Here is a 13,750-nt window from a genome sequence, read left to right as displayed (position 1 = left end):
TTATTTTTGTAATAAAATATTCTGCCTGAAGAAAAATAGAGTAGAAGTGAAAAGTTTCAGAAATGCAAACAAAATGGTGATTTTGCTACCACATCACCTGACACATATGCTAGTTCGACTAAACTATTTTGAACTATTTTGAATAAGTTTGGCTAAACTTTTAGTGCCATCTAGGCACCACGACCATGCCAACAAGTGCCACCGTAGTAAGAAAATAGTTTGGTTGGACTATGCCAGTTAGCCCAAAGGGTGACACTTCTTTGTGATTTTGCCCTACTGGTAAGCTCATACACCAAGACAATATGTTGGCCAAGCACAAATTCTTTACATAATAATATGCTTCCTAGATCAACATGTTATCCAAAATATGCCTCGACCAAAAATAGGATAAACAAGTCATCCTATACCAACCTCTTACATGCTTCCTTCACATACTTCGTTTATTGAAATGTATTCCTTAATAATCAAAACAATTTAGGGGTCTACCAAACCCATAGACTTAGACCCATAAGCACAACAACTCCAAGCTCCAAGATACCATATATTTTGGAGCAAGATAGAAATAGATACAATTGATATGACTGATATAACTGATATGCCTTATATAACCAATATGCGTGATGTACTTGATATAACTGATACTGGGACTCACATAGATGATACCAAAATTAGATACAAACCAGGATAAGCACAACACATGATTTCGGGGATCAGGGTCTTCCAGAAATGACTCTAGTAGATCATGTATGCCTTACTACTTCATATCACATACATACCTATCTTTCATTGATACTTAATCTACAATAAAAAAACTGATTACGCCACATCTGGTCCTAACCGGATGACCGGATTTGACATCAATGACAAAATTCATACAAATCCAACAATCTCCCCCTTTTTCTTTGATGACAAAATATCAACTCAAAAACATATCTGCATACAACTCCCCCTTACACATATATCTCCATTATCTTTCTCCTACTCCATTAACTTTCTCCCATTCCATTATTTTCCTCCCCCTTTTACATCAAGGACAAAGGGTGCCTTTGATAAAAAAAGAGAAAAAAAAAAGAAAAGAAATGAATGCGTTCAACTGCAAAAAGAATGTCAAAAATTGTATGCCAACCAAAAAGGATTCTCAACTACTTTTCTTTTGAAATGTTTGTTTATACTTCTCCTTAAGCTCTGGAAGGAGAATCTTCTAGGAATGAACAACCAACTTAATATTGATAGGTGGATTATACTCATATTCAACAACAACACATGAACATGAGAAAAATTATCAGAAACAAACGAATTCTACTCATATTCAACAATATCATCAACCGATACTGAAAAGTGCTCTAGTTTAGCTTCAACAATTTCCTTGACCTTCCAGAAAACACTCACAAAGTCTTCCCTTTTCCTTTACAAAAATAACAATCAACCTGAAGAGAATTCACCTTTTTTCTTTGCTCTCCATCCTTGTCATTAAGAAAATCAAATGACTTACCTAAAGAATTCAATTATTCTTCAATAGTTTCAATCTTTGCTTTATGCTTCACTGCAGTAGCCGACCATGAAAGACAATACCTGCAAATTTTGCAAGTACTGCTAATACAATCTTATAGAAGTTGAGAAATACAACCCCACAGTAGCCCTAGGTTTGCACATAATAATTAATTAAAATAATTAATTATATGCACCTAATGTTAGCTTAAGTGTAAAAAGATAATTGGAAACTTAAAGAATTAAACAAATAATGTTTAATTAATCAAGTAAAGACCCAATTACTCTAACACCCCCCCTTAAGCTAGACTTAGGGAGAAGCTAAAACCTAGAACAACTACTGAAAGCATGAAAGATGGGTCTCGGCAACAAGGCCTGATCAGGTACCCAAATACAATGAAATCTCTATGAAATGGAGACAAAGGAGAAAACCTAGTGGGAAAAAACTCCTCTCCAAAAAGAGATAAAAGAACATGCTGAAAGAAGAAGAAGGAAGGAAGGAAGGCCTCATAAAGACCCCCCAAGGACAACTTCCTTCACCCCAAGCATAGAGTGCAACTGAAGATAGCGCGGCGATGCAAAAGGTTTCGTGAAGATGTCTGCAACCTGCTTAGAAGTAAGAATGTATTCCAGAATGAGAACACCATCCTGAATCAACTGACGGATGAAATGCATATGAAGCTCAATGTGCTTCGTCCGCTGATGCTCTACTGGGTTGCGGGAAATATGAATAGCACTCTGATTGTCACACCAAAGAACAGTGGGACTATCAGGAGGAAAACCAAACTCAGTCATCAATTGTCGAAGCCATAAGATCTCCTGACTAGCAAGCACAGCAGAGCGGTACTCAGCCTCTGTAGATGATAATGCATGAGCAGTCTACTTCTTGCAAGACCATGTGATAGGACCAGAGCCAAGATAGAAAACAAAGCCGGAAGTAGACTTCCGATCAGTGACATCACCAGCCCAATCTAAGTCAGTGTAGCCAACAATGTGTGGTTCTCCTGATGTATAATGAATGCCATGAGAAATAGTGCCTTGAAAGTACCTCAAAATACGTTTGGCAGCTTGCCAATGACTCTCATGAGGATCATGGGAGAATCAAGAGACAAGACCAACCGCAAAGGAAATATCAGGACGGGTGTGAGTCAGGTACAACAAACTGCCTACCAACTGCCTATAAAGTGTAGAATCGACTGAAGGAGTGGGACAAACTGTGGTCAAAACAACCCCTGACTAAAATGGTGTGGGAGCAGGCTTGCAATCAAGCATGCCAAAGCACTGAAGCATCTCAAGAGCATACTTCTGCTGGTAGAGAGAGATCCCATCAGAAGATTGAATCACCTGAAGACCAAGGAAATAGTGCAAGAGACCGAGATCTGTCATCTCAAACTGATCCATCAAGGCATGCTGAATATGCCGAATCATAGAGGATGAGCTACCCATGATGAGAAGATCATCAACATATAGCACAAGAATCAAAATGTCACCCTCAAGAAGCTGAATGTAGACGGTGTGATCAGAATGACTGCGGGAGAACCCAATGGAGAGCAAGAAAGAGTCCATCTTCTCATACCAAGCCCGAGGGGCCTGTTTGAGACCATACAATGAACGCCGAAGTCTGCAAACCAAAGAACTATCCTACACAAATCCTTGAGGTTGTTCCATGTATATTTCCTCCTGTAGATCCCCGTGCAAGAAGGCACTCTTCACATCCATTTGAAAAATAGTCCAATGCTGAGAAGCTGCAAGAGAAAGTACAAAGCGAATGGAATTCACCTTGGCGACAGGGGCAAATGTCTCAGAGTAATCAATACCCTCAACCTGTGAAAAACCCTTTGCAAGAGGACGTGCCTTGTACCTATCAATGGAACCATCAGCAGCATATTTGGTGTGATACAACCAGCGACACCTAACCATCTTTTTGCCCTTAGGAAGAGGATAGAAATCCCATTTATGATTCCTCATCAAAGAAGAATACTCCTCCTCCATAGCACAATCCCACTCAGGGTGACCTGTCGCCTCTGAAAACTTTTGAGGATCATCTGAAATAGCATGACTCAAAATACTAGAACCCACGGTGTGAGAACGAGTGTGACGAGTATGTGAAGGGTCACCAGCCAGAGGACCGGCTGCTGCAGCAGTAAGGCGAGCCCACTTGGGCATCTGAGGTGGGGCAGGTGGAGGTGGGGATGGTGGAGGTGGGGATGGTGGAGGTGGGGATGGTGGATCATTAGCACCGTCATTAGAATCATCCTCAAAAAGATCCTGAAGTGGTGCAATGGCCGGAGTAAGCAGAGGAGTAGACACTGAAGTCGGGGTATCCACTGTGGGAAGACGCTCATCAAACTGAACATCCCGTCGAAATAGGACCTCTCTAGAATCAGGATCAAACAACCTATACACCTTAACATCCTCACAGTAGCCAACAAAAATGAGTGGTCGGCTCTTCCGCTCCATGGATTTCCTCTGAGCATCAGGAATAAAAGCCCATGCCTCACTACCAAATACCCGAAAAAAGGAAACATCAGGCTTGTTATGAGACCAAGCCTCCTCAGGAGTCAAATGTCGAATAGCCTTGTGAGGCATCCGATTCTGAATATAGTTGGCACAATTGATTGCCTCAGCCCAAAAAGATGAATCCATGGACCTGGACTGAATCATACAATTCGCCATCTCCTGTAGAGTTTTGTTCTTGCATTCAGCGACAACATTCTACTTAGGGGTGTAGGGAATAGTAAACTGATGCTGCAAACCATGCTCAGTGCAAAAATCTCTGAAATCTTGATTCACATACTCCCCCCCATTATCTATACGTATCCACCGAATAGAACAGCCAGACTGCTTCTCGACAAATGTCTTGAAGATTCGAAATGAATCAAAGACATCAGACTTGTACTTAAGAAAGTACACCCATGTGCGTCTGGAGAAGTCATCAATAAACGTGAGTACATACTTGGCCCCTGAAAAAGGAGTGGGAAATGACATGAGATCACTGTGAATCAACTCCAAGGGTGCCAAAGCACGAGAGGCTCTCCCTTTTGGAAAGGGATCTCTGTGATGCTTGCCAAGAACATAACCATGACAAACACCATCAGTGCAGGAAATCTGTGGGAGCCCAAAAACAAGTGCCTGTGTACTCATCTGCTGAAGATATCTGTAATTGACATGGCCCAATCACTCATGCCAAAGCTTACTCACTGAATCTGCATGTGCTATGAGAGATGAACCTATACCCGAAGAGGGCTCAAATTCGTCAAATCTGTAGAGACGAGATGCAGAATCCACACTACCAGAAGCCACAACCAAATCAGGGTCATAGAGGTCCCGAATAACCACATCATGTGGTGAGAACTCAACTATCTTACCAGAGCCAGAGTGGCAAATCTGATAAATGGACAGGAGGTTTGTCGAGATGTCAGGGACAACCAGAACATCCTGTAGAGTACCCCCATCCAAAGAGACAGAACCTGAACCCAAGACGGAAAGCTGAACTGAGTCACACACTACAATCTGTGAAATACCACAAGAGGCAAGAGAAGTAACCAACTGCTGAGTGTGTGTCATATGGTGAGAAGCACTAGAATCTAGAATCCAAGTGGACCCAGAGGTCAAAGCTCTAGCAGTGAGAGCATGACCTTTCCCTGTGGAAGGAGAAGACGCCTGAGGTGAGGAAATGTGATGCTGCTGCATGGCTTCCTCTAAAGCCTCTAATCATTTCCAACACCTGGAAACTGGATGTCTGTCCTTTCCACAAAAACTGCATGTGTCTGATGATTTCTTCTTAGTCTTGGAGGAAGACTCACCGGACTGTGAAGATTTCCCTTGTTTGGGAGTAACAGGTTTTGAATCAGACTTAGGAGCAGGCTTGGAGGAATTCTCACTACCTGTAGAAGGCTTTTTCTATTTTGGTTTCTGTTTCTGTTTGTCCTTCTCCTTAGAGGACTGAGCAACCAATGCTTTGTTCTTGGATCCTGAGAGCATATCCAACTGAGAAAGATGAGACTGCTCACGAGACAAGCGCTCACAAAAGACATCAAAGCTAGGCATGGTGAAATTAGTACCCAAACCATCCATGGTGGAGTAGAAAGCAGAGGCAAAAAACTGAAAGGGACCCCAAAGATTCGAAAGAATCAAATGAATGCACTTTGTATCGGTCTTGTTCTTTCCACATCCCTAAAGAACAGATCTGGTAGTCTTGAATTTGTTCAAAAAATCCTCAATAGTGGGAAAGGTATCCGGTAACAATGAAGTCAACTCTGCCTCAATCTGTAATGCCCGAATCTCATTGACCCTCCCAAAGAGAGAATCAAACTTCAACCACATATCCCGAGGAGTAAGCAACTCATCAAGGTGAAACAGAAGACTGTCGGAGACATGCAAAGCAATCAAACCCATGGCCTCATCCAGCTTGTTCCGGTACATAAGAACCTCATAAGGACGGTGAAGGTCTCGCTGAACCTCATCCAATGTAGCCCACAACCCTCGTGACCTGAGAAGCCTTGTGATGCGGGGCTTCCAAGTGTGATAGTTGTGTGAAGTCAACAACTCAACTGAAGGATCTGCCATGAGAACAAAGAAAAAAAACTCTGCACCTACACCTGCACCTGCTTGTTGGTTATTTTTATTATGTGATCTTTCAGAATAGACAGAAGATGCAGAAGGGTTTGTTTGTTTTGAGAGTTTAAGTGTTCCTGATTTCTGAGATAAATGACAGAAAGTGAGAAAAAAAACACCCCCCCACAATGGAGAAACCCAAACCCTAGTACATAGTACTGAGAAGGAAGTAGTGCATAAGCAAAAAAAACTTCAAACTGATATCTCATGTACCTGGTGAAAATTCCGAGAAAAAAGATCACAAATCTAAAGAGAGCATGCTGAGAGCTTTCCAACACCTATTCATTTTCAAAAAACGGAGTCCGTTTGCCCATTCTATGGCCCCGGAAGTGCAAAAAAGAAGCTCGACTTTGACTGGTTAAAAACACAGTCAAAATCCAGATCCAGGAAAAAATTCCACCACCATGAGGTCCAGCTCGAAATCACCTTTCCAACGCCTATTCGTTCGCCAAAATCCGACTCCGGATGCACGATCTAGGCCAAAAAAACCAACCCCCTCTCAAAAAGACTAGAGAGGAGGGATTGGTTGTGCTCCGAGCGGAGGTGGCGCGCGGGCTGGGCAGAGGTGGCGCAGCCGGGCGGAGGTGGCTCGCCGGCGGGGGCCGGAGATCTTCGCCGGAGCGGGAGCAGGGACTTGCCGGCGGGGGCCGGAGCTCGACCGGTGGCGAAAACTTGCCGGAGCGGTGGCAGGAGCCGAGGCCGGAGGCTGGCGGCGCCTGTGGGGCTAGCCTGACAGGTCCGTACGGTGCTGGACTATCAGGTCCGGTACCCGTAGGTTTTTAAAAAAATCGTTTTTTTTTTTAATGTGTTTTTTATTTGTTTTGATTTTTTTTTGAAATTTTTTTTTTTTGAAAAATCAAAACAATTCGGCCTGCATGCCGTAAAAAGGCAAATTTTTTTCTTCAAATTTTTTTCTCGATTTGCGTGCCAGGGCCGTACGACCTGGCTTGGAGAGAAAAAAAATCACCCAGATGCTCAGGGGTCAAAAATGGTCAAATTTTATATGACTATAGGGGTTTTTGGGTCTTCTGAGCATGATGGTGAGGTCCTTTTAGGCCCAAAGTGCTCAGAAAAAAAAACCTTAACCCTAAGCACACAAAAAAATGCCTGAAACCCCAGATCTGCTTCAAATGCAAAATTCTCAAAAAACAGGAACAGGTAGCTGCAGATCTGAGCTCTGATACCATATAGAAGTTGAGAAATACAACCCCATAGTAGCCTAAAGATCTTCTGCAAGCCAAATAACCTGTTACAAGGAGAAGCAATGAAGCAAAATCTGAAGAACAAGAAAAACACAGGAAAAACTATTCTCAAAAAAAGAGAGCTCCAATTCACCAGAAAAAATGTATATTGAAAAGATGATACAATGAAAAGAAAAATAACCTCTAATAGGTCAAGAAACCCTAAAAAGGGAAAACCCTAGGTTTGCACATAATAATTAATTAAAATAATTAATTATATGCACCTAATGTTAGCTTAAGTGTAAAAAGATAATTGGAAACTTAAAGAATTAAACAAATAATGTTTAATTAATCAAGTAAAGACCCAATTACTCTAACAAATTTAAAGAATTCAATTATTCTTCAATAGTTTCAATCTTTGCTTTATGCTTCACTGCAGTAGCCGACCATGAAGGACAATACCTGCAAATTTTGCAAGTACTGCCAATACAATCTCTCATTTTATTTATGTATTTGGACAGATTCCTCTATGTATCATTGCATTTTTCCAACATTCTCTATATGTTATCAACTCCTTCCTTTGAATCTTATTCTTCCTGCACTGCAACCTCAAACTCTTCCTTAGCTATAGGGGTTTCTAAATCATCCAACTCAATGAATTCTTATGTTTTTTTCTCTTTCTTATTTTTCTCAAGTTTTGGAGAACCAAAGGACATAATCTCCTTATTCTTTCTATTTTTGGAGGCCGAACCCTCCTTAACCGAACCGGTAGTAAGGGATACCAGAGCAATATTCCACATGTTCATAAATGATTTGAAATAAGCATCACATGATGCATCTTCTTTCTCATCCTATCTGTTAAGATACCAAAAGATTTATCTACCAATTGAGCCTCTAGATTCCCATATGACATTCTCCTTAACCGAAAGAGATCTCAGACAATACATAGTGAAATACACAAGTAACGAACCAAATTGGAAATGGTAACTTTTCTCTTTTATCATTTTAACATTCTCTAATAGTTGATTCTTTAGTAATTCACACAAATCAAACACATCTTCCATAGTATTCATGTGTGCAACATGCACTGCAATAGTCGATGTAGAACCTTCCCTAATTCTGAAATAAATCTTATAAGATATACCATATGCCGCATACCTCACAATAGGACTGATGATTTTGTCGATCAACAATGCTCTCTGATCACCTGTCACACCATTTAGGGTTTCAACCTCTTTGTTCTTCACTTTCTTCTTAACTGATATCCTCCCACTATTGCATAAGCCAGTAACAACTAGAATAATATACTTCGTGATCAGATAGGGTTTATCTAGCACAATATATTCATTTTGCACATGGCTCAAGATTAACCTGATTACTTCCTTATTGTCAAACCACAAAGACTCACTCCATAAATCCATTCCTTTGTGACTCAACTCTTTGACCTTCTGCAAATCTACTTCACCTAGACTCCTTTCCATTTTTATGATCTTCTATGTATCCAAACTCTTCTAATTGTATCTTTCCCAAAGACTCAAAAGTTACGTTGCTTGGTTCTCTGACAGTCATCTTCGATTCCATACTTGAACTTTTACTCTATTTCTCTACTCTTCATTCTTTAACTATTGCTCTGCTTCTTAAAATGTTTTCTTCATACAATGATGAAAATGATCTCAAATTCCCACATTTATCTTACTAATTCCTCCTAGGGTTTTTCCATCAAAAAGTATCTTGTCAATGATGTCAGCACAAACCATGAATTTACCAGATTGCATCTCAAACACAGTCATTTCAGATCAACGACATGAACTAATTTAGAAAGGGGGGATGAATAGATTTTCTTGAAAACTCTCCCTGAGCCAAAGCAATAAGACCAGTTACCAGAAGAACAAGTGTTGGTACTGGATTTTGGTACACCAAGCTTTCTCTCATTGTTGACCTCCTTCTTAATCCATACCATGACTTACCTCTTCTTTGATTCATTGGCCTTCATCATATTTTTCTTTCTTGACTTTTCCATACCACCTTCATTTCTACACTAATTAACATAATGTCCCAATTTCTTGCACTTGTAACAATTGATGTTCCTCTATACTAAATTTGTTCTATATTTGTACTTATTATTTTTGTGACCATAACCATTTCATACACAACGATATTCATGAAAGTTATTATTCACCTTATTTGCTCCAATTGGATTATGATTCTAACTCAACATGATTTCTATAGTAATTTTTTTTGTGATCAAACCTCTTGAAATTGTAACATTGAATACTTTTATTGTCTGTAGCCTTATGACCGATTTTATTTCTTTGAAAATAATAACCATTATATAGTGGGTACCTTTGTGCATTCAGTTGAAGAACTGGTAGTCTCTTTGTAGTAGATCTCTGATTTTGGGTTTTGCTTGCATCTTTAGGTTTCTTTTCAGCTTCAACTTTGAATTTCTTGCCTTTATCTTTATCATTCTAATTTGAACATTCACCGGTCTAAAATCCTAGTCTAGTCTTGTCTAAATGAGTTTTATGCATGTTAATCAAAAATTCCAAAAGTTGTATGCTTTCAAGAATATTACTTTTTGTCTTCAACTTCTTCACTTCTTGTTATAGCTTCTCACATTCTTTGGTCTTCAGCTTGATTGATTCTTTTAGGGTTTTCTCTATCTTGTTCTTCTCCTCAATCTTCTATATCAAATCTTTAACAGTTTCATTCATTTGCTTCAACTGATTGGTAACTTCCTTATGTCTCAACTTGAAATTTTGGATCTATTCTCTCAGCTTCTGCACATGTTCATTCACTACCTTCACATTCTCTTTCAATTCTTCATTCTTAGATTTCACACTTTCCAAATCTTCAAGAGTTGTCTTCAATTCCTCATCTAGATGATAGTCTGGTCAAACACATTGGTGTCATGATTCAACCAACAAGGATCTCCCTCAAGTGATTAATCTTTCAAGCAAGGGACCATACTCTGATACCAATTGTTGAATTTGTTGAATGGACCAAAATATTGAGATGGGTGGGGGGGTGAATCTGTATTCCCACTCTTTAACAACTTTTACTAATATATCAATTTCATCAATTAAGCTTATCAACATGAAATAGAAAATGCAAAATAAACTAATAACAAAGCCACAAATTGAACACCGGATTTTATACATGGAAAACCCAAATGGAGAAAAACCCCTAAGAGGGTTATCTCTCAAGATAATATAACTAGTTATATGGTGATTACAAAATGGGTGGCTCATTAAAGGATGCCTCACTACCGGAATGCTCACTGCAATAGAAAATAAATGAACTAAGGAAAATTTCATCCTCTAATGCATGAGGTAAATTCTAGATTAAGCTCAGATAACAACTCATAAAAACCTCATAGTAGATCCAGCGATGGATCACTATACCATTGTCCACAATCTCCTGCAGTAAGTCTAGTAAGGGATTACTACACTACTTTGTTGAACCAACTACTTGCAGAAGATCCGATAAAGGATTACTATGACACCTTCTGCACTCTGACTCTTCTTCTCATACCTTCGCTCATATAATGCTCATGCCATAGACTTCTCACATACTAACTCTATCACTTGCACACTTCTTGTCCTGCTATACCACAAACACTCTGCTTTCTTCTATCTCATACTCTTCTCTCCTTGTTATTTCATTTCACACACCTTCTATATATATATTAGTAATCTCATACAATGAGATAATATGTCATCCAAGCACAAATGCTTTACACAATAATATGCGACTCAGATCAACGCGTTATCCAAAACGTGCCTCAACCAAAAATAGGATAAACAAGTTGGCCTCTACAAACCTCTTACATGCTTCCTTCATAGACTTCATTTACCAAAAAATATGGCTTAATAAATGGAACAAAATAGGGCTCTACCAGACCCATGGACTCAGACCCATAAGCACAACCTCCAAGCACAACAACTCCCAAACTCCAAGATACAAATACCAAAAATTTTGGAATAAGATAGCAATAGATACAATGGATATGATTGATACAACTGATATACCTGATATACCTAATATGCTTGATAAAATTAATACTGGAACTTACACAACTAATACCGAAACTGGATACAAACCAAGATAAGCAAAACATAGGAATCTAGGGATGAGGATCTTCTGGAAATGACTGCAGTAGATCATGTATGCTTTATTGCTTCATATCACATGCATATTACATACATACCTATCTTCTATTGATACTCAACCTGCAATACGAAAAATTCTTATGCCACATCCATTCCTAACTAGATCACCGAGTTTGACATCAATGACAACATTTACACAGATCCAACATAAATGCTCGGAGCATCTTTCACCTCAAGATTTATACTAATTTTCTCTCCTTTTTAATTATTTTGTCGAGGTATTTTAGAAGATTTGAATGCGGTATTAGCAGGTTGTTTGATCAGAGTCCGAATTGACAAAAGGGAGGGATGGTTCTCCAATCCGATTAATAGCCTTTACAAGACAAATGGCGTTTATAGGCGAGATCAAAGAGAGACGGCTATAAGATTTCCTAATTTACCTCACTTTTTGGTTGTTAGGGTTTTCAAAAGGATCCTTGGCGATGAGTTTCTACGGACCAACCATAAACATAGAGTAAATATGGAAATCCTTGCGATATTTGTGGTGATGCTCCTTCACATGGGTCTATCCAAAGATAAGACAAAAAATCTTTGTAGGAAATTTTTCAAGGCTAGAATATTGGGTGATTTGAGTAGAGTTTGGAGAAACATTGATGAAAATATTAATATCCCACTCCCAAAATATTATATGGTCACAGTTAGGAATAGGAAACTTCTGCCATATTTTTCCATTCTCTATATTGAAGATATGGAGCCCTTTTTAGCTAGGAAATTTGACATAAAGGAGAATGCAAATTTAATTTGAAAACTCTTTCGTCTTATGAAGATTGAGGAAGAGGGTTGGATTAAAAAATACCTGAAAAATGATGGCATCTCTCTATCTTCTTCAGAAGATAGAATCAACTTATGGGTTGTAGAGATACAAGAAATCATTGAGGAGTTAGGTCTTGAGCCATTGAAAGTGACAATTTTCTTCCTCCATGTTCCTCTCCTCCATTTTGTCCATGAAGTTTCCTTTGACAGATGAGGGGTCAATCTAGGAGCTATTTTGGTAGATCCTCCTTTTGGTTTGGTTCGTGGTTCTATCACCCCTTCTTTTTGTTACAAGTGTGGTTGTCATTGCACCAAATGATCAACTTGTTAATGCCCGATACAACCACTAGACTTATAGAATCCACAGGAGGCAATTAAGCCATGTCACAAAACCGAGCATTATGTTGCACAACACAAGGAGACCAAGGGCGCACACGTTGCAACAAGTTTTATTGTTGGGGTTTTCTAGAAATTTTGTTAAATTTCATAGAAGTTGTTTTTAAACTGCTCACATTGCTCTTGTTTCATTTGCCCTAGATAGGCTGGTCTGGTTCTAAATATTGTTTATTTTTCAAACTCTTTCAATATTTTTAAAACTTTAATATGATATATCAGCTCTAGCCCTTTATTGACTAGAAATGTTTTATAATAAATTAAATTTCATTAATGGTGTTTGAGGAGATATATCTCATTAATTGAGAAGTAAAGTAAAGTGGACTCTTCCACAATTGAAATGGTATAAAATAGATTTTGGTTATTTCTTAGAGAACTCCAAACATATTTGGTATAAGATGCATCACTAGAGATTGAAATGGAGATGAGATATGCTTGGTTTTGAAGAAACTCTGAGCTATCACTAACAAGTGTTTTGTAGAGTTCCTACCTAAGAATGCAAGAACAATTTTGTTTTTTTTGTTTTGTTGCTATGTTTGTTTTGTTGTTGTTAAAGAGATAACATGCGTGTCATATTATAGCATCACTGGGGACATATTACCAGATGATCAATAGAGTCAAATTCCAAAGTTTCAATGCCACACAACAATGGAATTTCCATGTAGAATACCTTCAAAATCCTACCTGATACTTTGCACAATTGACTAAGGAAATATTCTTCATTAGTCCTGAAAGCATAGTCAAAAATTTTAAAAAATATTCCCTTCGGCTAAAAATTTGATGCACTAAATCCATCTTTTGCAGAGGGAATACACTTTTAATGACTTTGTATTTCAACCAAACCCGATGGCCTAAATGTATTTCTGAAACAAATTTGGATCATGGGCACTTCAGCGCCAAACAAAAAAAAAATTGTGATAAAGAAAGATAATGACATATTACTCACTTGTTACCCAGAATAGAAGGGAGCTTTATTATAAGCTCATCTTCTTTTGGGGGTAAATTTTACCCATTTAAGATTGAGGGCTACGATAATTTATCCATCAAAGTCTGCAACTCTTCCCACAGTGCTACAGTCCGGCCAAAAATGGATAAAAGAAATAGAAAGAACAAATTCATACATTACTGAATCAACTCTTATGCAAT

Source organism: Cryptomeria japonica, chromosome 2, assembly GCF_030272615.1.
Source record: "Cryptomeria japonica chromosome 2, Sugi_1.0, whole genome shotgun sequence".
Taxonomy (NCBI): Eukaryota; Viridiplantae; Streptophyta; class Pinopsida; order Cupressales; family Cupressaceae; genus Cryptomeria; species Cryptomeria japonica.
This window is presented reverse-complemented; position numbering follows the sequence as displayed.